The 7,987-nt window shown below is 43.1% G+C and overlaps 1 long non-coding RNA gene across 1 annotated transcript; it reads left to right on the top strand.

Moving 5' to 3' along the window:
- Positions 1-3,038: 3,038 nt before the first annotated feature.
- LOC129603247 (uncharacterized) lies at positions 3,039-5,934 on the top strand. The gene is made up of 2 exons (XR_008692987.1): positions 3,039-4,186; positions 4,279-5,934. It is a non-coding gene; the product is annotated as an uncharacterized LOC129603247 (long non-coding RNA).
- The last annotated feature ends 2,053 nt before the right edge of the window (positions 5,935-7,987 follow it).

Below are 7,987 nucleotides of genomic sequence, written 5' to 3'. Positions count from 1 at the left end.
CAGACTTTCATTTCCTGAAATGGTAGATGTCGATGTTTTCTCTGATCCAGTGGAAAAAGTGGGTGTTCTGCAGGGTAACTGGCTCCTGGCTTGACCAAGATAAGTGTGTTCAGAGAACTCCTGCTTGTCATCAACAGTAGCAGCTCATCATGTCCATATGAAGACAGACAGACAGGCAGGCAGGCAGACAGACAGACAGTGTTTGAGTGAAAAAGTAAAAGAAAATAAAACTGAATGGCTGGTTGGGTGGGTGGGGTCTTGCTCTTATCATCCTACAGACACTAACGGGAGTTTCTCTGAATCGCTATTAGACACACATGCTGTGACTTTCATCCTCATGTTAAACACGTATCATACACTTAACTACCAGTGCAGTAGATGAAACAGTTTGATGAATACTCCACAGGTGCGTACTTTCATCCCCTTGATCCCAATGTTGTACCATCAAGTCCACCTTTGTAAGTAAGGTCTGTCTGAATGACTGTGTGTCATTCAAGTCACTTTACTGTAGTTGACCATGTCCTTGTCCATGGTGACTATGAGGGAGGCTGGACAATAGGCTGAGAATAGTTGTACTGTAGTTTCAGACTTCTTTTACTTCTGTCGTTACGCAAACAATATGAGGAAAAGTGTGTTCGCACATCTTTCAGATAAAACTGGTCCCTTTCCAGGTGTGAGCTCTTCTAATACATTAGTAGTTAGGCTCATGTTTCCGTCAAAGCTGTGAAGACTCCAAAATGTATTTCTGTTGGTTTGTCACGTAAAGAGTGTTTGAGTAGCATTAGCTATTAGCTGTATTAGCATGCTATGCTAACCAGGCTGTGGCCTGTGCAGTAGCCTTTGTAACTGCTATTTTTGTTAGCCTTGTCTTTGACTTGCCCCCTTGTGGTCCATGTTATATTGACATACAGTAAGTTTTTTTTAGGTGTTGTTAGTTTCCTACATGTCCATTGTAGTAACCTTAGGCCTTACACGTGAAGTGTAACGTTCTTAATCATAGTGCTCACCTTGGTCACTGGCTGCGTTTACTACTTGTATTACTTTTTTACCATATTATTCATTAGAGTATAGACCTTTGTCTAAAATGAATCACCGCGTCACATGGTCACATGGTCACATGGTCACATGGTTTTATTAAATTCTTTGTTCTAACCTTCCTGGTTCTGAGCCTCTTTGAATCACCATTTGAGAAGCTTCATCAGATTCTTCTGGTTTGGCAGAAATGTGCCTGTTCAATAGCTTTAGAATCAGAATTACAATCAGAGTCAGCTTTAATGGCCAAGTTTGCACAGGACAACCCAGGAATTGTATGTGGTCTTTTTTCCCTGACAGAAAAAACACAATTATATACAATTTTAATTTTAAATATAGTTTTAAAAACAAATAATAAACAATAAAAACTGTGGCTCACTATGTGACATTCAAACGTGGTTTCCAAGTGGTTATTGCACATATATTGTTAAATTCCACTGAGTCATTGTTGTGTGTATCTGGTAGAATTCAGCTCAGACACAGCCTGGGGGAAGAAGCTGACTCTGTGTCTGCTGGTTCTGCTGGTTCTGGTGGCTATGGCTCTGAGACGCCTGCCAGAGGGGAGGAGTTTAAACAGTTTGTGTGCGGGGTGTGTGGGGTCAGCAGTGATGCTAACAGCCCATTTTCTGAGTCTGGCCCGGTACAGATGTACCACCCGCTGCAGTCTGTGTCTGTCTTGCTTGGTGGCTGAACCAAACCACACAGTGATGGAGGTGCAGAGGACAGACTGGATAATGGCTGTGTAGCAGATGGTCAACAGCTCCTGGAGCAGGTTGAACTCCCTGAGCTGTCTCAGAAAGTGCAACATCTGTTGGGCCTTTGTCCTTGACAGTGTCTGTGTGGGAGGACCACTTCAGGTCCTGGGAGATTGTGGACCCTAGGAACCTGAATGAGTTCACAGTAGACACTGTGTTGTTGTGGGCGAGAGGCATGGTACAGTATACCACATAGAGTATAGAGTATACAGTATAGAGTACAAATACTTTTGACCATCTTACCAACAACTTCAGAATCTCACAGTGGAACCTAAACATGAAGCATCACAAAGTTAAGGACATATTTAACTTTATATTAGAATTAGAATTAGAATGCCTTTATTAGTCCCACAGCAGGGAAATTCCCATCAGCAGCCAGGTTATCCGGCGCTAGTCCGACAGTTGAAGCAATTGCAGTACAAACAATAAAAAACACACGCACATACAGTGGCACACAGTACAAGTGGAAACCTTGCTGGAATTTTTTCTTGGATTCATCAGGACAGATAGATAAGGTCGGAGAGCAGACAGCTGACCAAGATGTTTACAGGTCAGTCCAACAGTTGTCCTTGAAGGGAGTCACAACAGGGGAAGAGGATAGATAGAGGCACAGCTGGTGAGCTAGATTGGACCCGGGAAGGGAGGGGTGAGGGAGAAGGGACAGAGTAATACACAGCCAAAATTAATACATTTTAACAATCCATGACTAATTTGTCTAGATCAATACTCCAATCGGTCAGAACTCAGGGCTTCATCGCCTCTTGTGGTACCATGGGACCCGTGAAATCTCTGGTGACCCGTGAATGTGGTGACAGCCTGTCAGACAAGGCTGTCACCACATTCACCAAGTGTTCAGTCTGTCTGCAGATGTTATCCGTCTGTCTCTTGTCTTCCTCCGAACGGGCTGAGATCTTATTAGTCAGTCCTGCAATCCGGGCATCCGAACGAGTTGAGATGTTACTGATCAGTCCCTCAATCCGGGTCATCCTCTGATGCAAATCATCCGAACGAGCTGAGATGTTAATTATCAGTCCTCAATCCGGGCCATCCTCTGGTGTAATTCCGTCAGCCGAGTAACCATGGCCCCCGTCGGCGTTTGCAGCTCCACAGCCGGTGGACACGCCAATGAGCCGGCCGCAGATTTTCCAGTCATTCCAATCTTCCGATAAAGCAGGGCACCACCAAAGCCAATCATGAGTAGCCCTGTTATCAAAGTCCAAAATATGAATACATCCTCTGCATCCTCGAGAGGCGGAAGTAGAAGATATGTATTTACAGTAGTGCACTTTCGGCATTATCTATCAAACTCTGGCTCTTGATCGTCTTCTGCTCACTGATGGAGGCCTAATAGTCAGTTCCTGTTGTTTCTGTGAAGAGCTTCCCAAACCTAGTAGCACAGAGGAAGCCGTGATCCAGTCACTTCCTCTGTGGTGCGATTTGGGAGCTCTCTGTCTGGATGGAAGCTGAAGGAAGAGAGAGGGTGCAGGATTCTAGAACAAACATGAGCACGTGTTGTTAACGTACACGTCCACCTTGTCAGCTCAAGCTTATCACCTCTTCATGTCACTATTACTGCTTAGGTCATTACTTTTTGCACTGAGCCTCATGAACAGGGGATGCTTTCTCTCCATGTGGCCTATGGTCATCATCTGGTCTCTGCTATCAAGGTTCTCCAGCCTCCACAGCTGCACCTGTCACAACCAGGATGAAAACCTTAAATTCAGTAGCATATAAAGTAAAGTACAGACTGTGAGTAAGCTATGAGATGTCTTTCCTACTACACATGATGGTGCAGCAGAGGTTACTGTGGTTGGGTCATCTGGTGGGTGTCATCTTCAGCTTGGCTCTGGGCTTCTTGGATGGCAGGACCTTGTTCTGGTCTAGCATGCTGGTAAACTGAAAGCATTAGAACCTATCTGCAGCAGCAGTAAAAAGTATTTATATTTATAAAAATTTCACGGAATAATATTGAAAGAAACATTGAAACGTACCATTAAAACATTGCAAGGCTTAACTTAAGTGATGTTTTTATAACTTATAACTCCTATATCCTATTTTATCTTATTTTATATACGCCAAGATGGCGCCGCAGATGGCAGCCTCGGCTCTTCGCTTTCCAGTACCCTTTACTTTTTTGCTGTTTTTAGTGTTTTTGTTTTATTTTGTGCAACCACTCGTGGCTTCACGGATTACCTACTCCAGAGAGGAAAGGATGCATGCGCTTCTGCTCCTCAACACAAAAAACAAGGACGCCCTCTGCTTCAATGAATCCTGGCTCAGTGAGAACATGCCTGATGCAGCGCTACACCCTTCCGGCTTCCAGCTGCTCTGCTCGGACAGTGTTATGGAGCTTTCCGGGAAAACAAAGGGAGGCCGAACCTGCTTTTATGTCAGCAAAGGTTGGTGTACAGATGATACAGTGTTGAAGAAGTTCTGCAGTCCTCACGTGGAGTGCTTCTTTATCAACTGCCGTCCCTTTTATCCACCACAGGAGTTTGCCTCGTTTGTTCTGGTCAGCGTTTTCATCCCACCTCAGGCCTGTGTAACAACCGCGTTACAAAACCTGGCCGGCTACATAACGGACGTGGAGAGGAAACATCCAGACTCCCTGCTCATCATCACTAGTGACTTTAACAAAGCGAACCTGAGCCAGGAACTCCCCAGAAGCATGAAGAAGCAGCCTAGACATCTCTGTAGATGCCTGCAAGGGCTGGATGAGGCATGAGAAGGGTTTTATCCCCGCTGCCTGGCTACAGCTAATATAGGCTGTGATGTGGACCAGAGTGTCTGGCCTGACCCAGACCATCACGCTGAGGAGAACAATGTCTGTTTTTAACAGCTTTGCTGTGTATTACATGAAGGAATGTAAATGCTCCAACATTTACATTGTGTATTTTGGGTTCATGTGACACACTTTATAGAGGGGGAGACTGACAAAGTTACCAGTTTTGGAAATATTGCTTTAAGTTTTGAGCCCCTGTGTGTTAGACTATTTTAAAGTGTTTGTATGTTTGAGGGCTTGTGTGTATTGGCTGAGGTCACTGTTCGGTTTTGACCTAAAATAGAATGTTTGGGTAATTGTTATGGATTTGTGTTTACTGTTGTGAGAATGCAACTCTCTTGGGGAAAACTGTACATGAATTAAGAATTTTAGAAGTTTAGAAGTTTTTTTTAGTTCATACAATAGTTTGGTCAAAATACAAAGCGACAGTACGGCATTTCGGCATTTTCCTTCTGTCAACACTGTTCATACAGTGCAGTGAGACCACACTACCAATAATCAATAATCGGACTCCGAACATATAAGTTTATTGTAACAATCCTGTAAACTTGTGAGGTCACAGTACTGTTAATGATCTCGCCTTGGTCTGTTTCCTTCATCTCCACTAACAAATATGACAAAGGTTTAAATGAGAATTGGCAGCAACAAAATCCACTTGAAAGGCGAATTGGAGAGGTTCTCTGTTGTCTCCTTCTCTCTGTTTATTCATGTGTAGTGTGGCTGTCAGGATATGAAAGGGGCTCCTGATGAATCTGAATGGGCTCTCTGCTCCACAGACTAGGCCTCTGTTTTAGAGCCCGCTGCCACAGAGGGCGGACGGAGTCTCAGTGAAGAACGTACAAAGGTTGTGTTGTGATTATAAATATCGCTTTTGCTCTGCTTTGATGGGTATGTGCATGACTAATCCCTGTGTTAACTCCAAATATTACATAATGGGAGTATTCCCTCCCTGCTCCAGTAACCATGACGATGGGTGTTCGCAGAATAAACCAAAGAACAGTGGATGCAGACAGCTTTTGAATGGAACGATGACGTATCTGTAAATCCATAACTTTTTCTGTTGTGTGACTTGATGCAAACGTCTGCGTGGAACATCATGTTTCCTGTAAAGGCATAACCTTTAGAACATGACAAACACAGCATTGAATGAGGTCAATCCCCCCTGTGTGGTCTTGAACATGAAGCTGAAAGAACACCTTTAAGTTCAGGACCATCTTTTAACTTGAATTACCACGAGACCTGTGGCTTGATTAGCAGGAAGGCTGACTTCACCTCAGTGTGTAGGAGGGTGTGTATCTTTCTGCCACTATGCTTTCATCACTGGTCACTTTCCAACCAATCATTAAATAGTTGTTATTTACTTAGGCTTGTTTCACACTGTGCTGATCCACTTTTCTTGTCTCTACTGTACCACACTGAGCTCCATTGTTCTAAACACCTTCATAGGATAAAAGCACAAAACACCTTCAGATGGCTCCTGCTAGACCAACAATTTGGGCCTTCATTTGCACACTGATCCTGGGTTTGTCTTTCTCTGTGTTGTGTTTGTGTTGAACTGCTAAGATGCTTGTGTTCACCAGAATAATAGTGGGCCTCGACAATGAAGCAGGGTTATACTGTCAGAAGGAAGGCAGGGAGGCTGATGGGCCTGATGCTGTTATGGTTTGCTGTGTTCACAGTCAGTAAGGAGCAGTAGTGATGTTAAATACAGTCAACATGTGGGATTGGGTCCATAGAAGAGCACAGGGTCGTCTGATGAGCTGCCTGCATCAAGAAGACTAATCCTTAAAAGAAGTCAGACAAAATCAACACAGACGAGGAGCATGGTCCTTTGTGGAAGTCAACCTTTCTAAGCACACTGTCAAATAATAAAGTCCTCTAGCAGGATCCAGGGGACATCTGCTAAACCCTAAACTCAGGGTTGATTAACCCAGAACCTGCTTATGAAGAACCTGAGTATGTCGGTTGCCAAACACCTGAGAAGAGATAGGTTAATGTACCTCCTGTCGGTAACCCAGAGTTAACACATTTGCACGGAGTACTGTATATATAGACATTTTCAATGGATCGTCAAATTTACAGGTACAAGTCATCATGGAAAACTGAAGCAAAAACAAAAGGGCAGCGTATTTCAACGGCGGAGTTGCAGGTTTTAATGCTGGCGAAAGGTGGAATTTAAGCCCATTATTATTAGAAAAAGCAACACAGCTGCATTGGCGAAGGAAAGAGAGTTGGCTTGGTAAAAAAAAAAAAAAACAGTAAATGGGTAAGTTTATTTAATTACAGTTATGTTACCCTCTCCTCTTTTATTGTAATTTAAAATTAAACATGACTTCCACACTGTTTTGTAATATTAATTCCATGAGATTTGAATGATATTGGATAATAGTAATGTTCTTGTATAATAAGGTGTAATCTTTCTGGAGCAAGAGGAACTCTGTCCCAAGTCAAAATGAAACACAAAATACTACAAAAAGGTAATATTTGATTTCACAATTAAATGATCTATTTATTAAACATGTTAAACGTATTCTTTCCCTAACGTAGCTAATAGAAAGAAGGCAGAGGCTAGCAAGGTGGGGGGGGGCCCCCACCACCTCCCCTCACCCCATCTGAGAAGCTTGCTCTGTCCTTAAATAAAGGGTGACCAGTGGTTGAGGGCATTCCTGGGGGCACTTCATCACGCAGAATCTCCAATGACATGAATAACTTAGTGAAATGTAAGTTACCACAGTAGTACTAATTTGTATTATTGTGTTCTGCTGTGGACCCGGTTGAACTGTGTCTGTGGTCCAGGCTCAAGTTCAAGGTATGGCATCATTAAATAGGGCATCATTAAATAGGGCAGACAAAGGGAACCTTTGTACCACAGCAAGTGGCCATTGTAGTGTCCTGTAATGATTGAAATGTGTAAAACAATAAAACAAACAGTAAAAACATGAACTTGTGTAAATTACAACATACCCTGTTAAAACAAATTTAAAATATGTGTCATAGATTATCATAGAAAGGACAAATGTGCCACTCAGAAAAGAGCTACGCACAGAATGCTTTCTGTGGTAAGTGCAGACCCAGGTTTGTTCAGTTTGAAATGAAGGGTTTCAAATGGTTCAAACGATTCTTCAGAAACACAAATATTCATATGGTTAGGAAAAAACATCAATACGTGGCCTTATGACGCTCTCACAGTGCAAAAATCCTCTAATAAGCTGCGCCTCCACGTCCACGGGCTCGTCATCAAACGGGCACGCCCTCCGAAACGAACTTACCCTGAAACATAACCTGCTCCGGAGCATATTATTTTCAGAGACTAAGTGCTATAGTTACATACCCTGAAAGTTACCTCTGTTTTTGGAACCGAAAGCTGAGGTTAAACACTAACATACCCTCAAACTTACCTGGGTATGTCACATAACTC

This window comes from Betta splendens, chromosome 17, assembly GCF_900634795.4.
Source record: "Betta splendens chromosome 17, fBetSpl5.4, whole genome shotgun sequence".
Lineage (NCBI taxonomy): Eukaryota > Metazoa > Chordata > Actinopteri > Anabantiformes > Osphronemidae > Betta > Betta splendens.
This window is presented reverse-complemented; position numbering and strand designations above follow the sequence as displayed.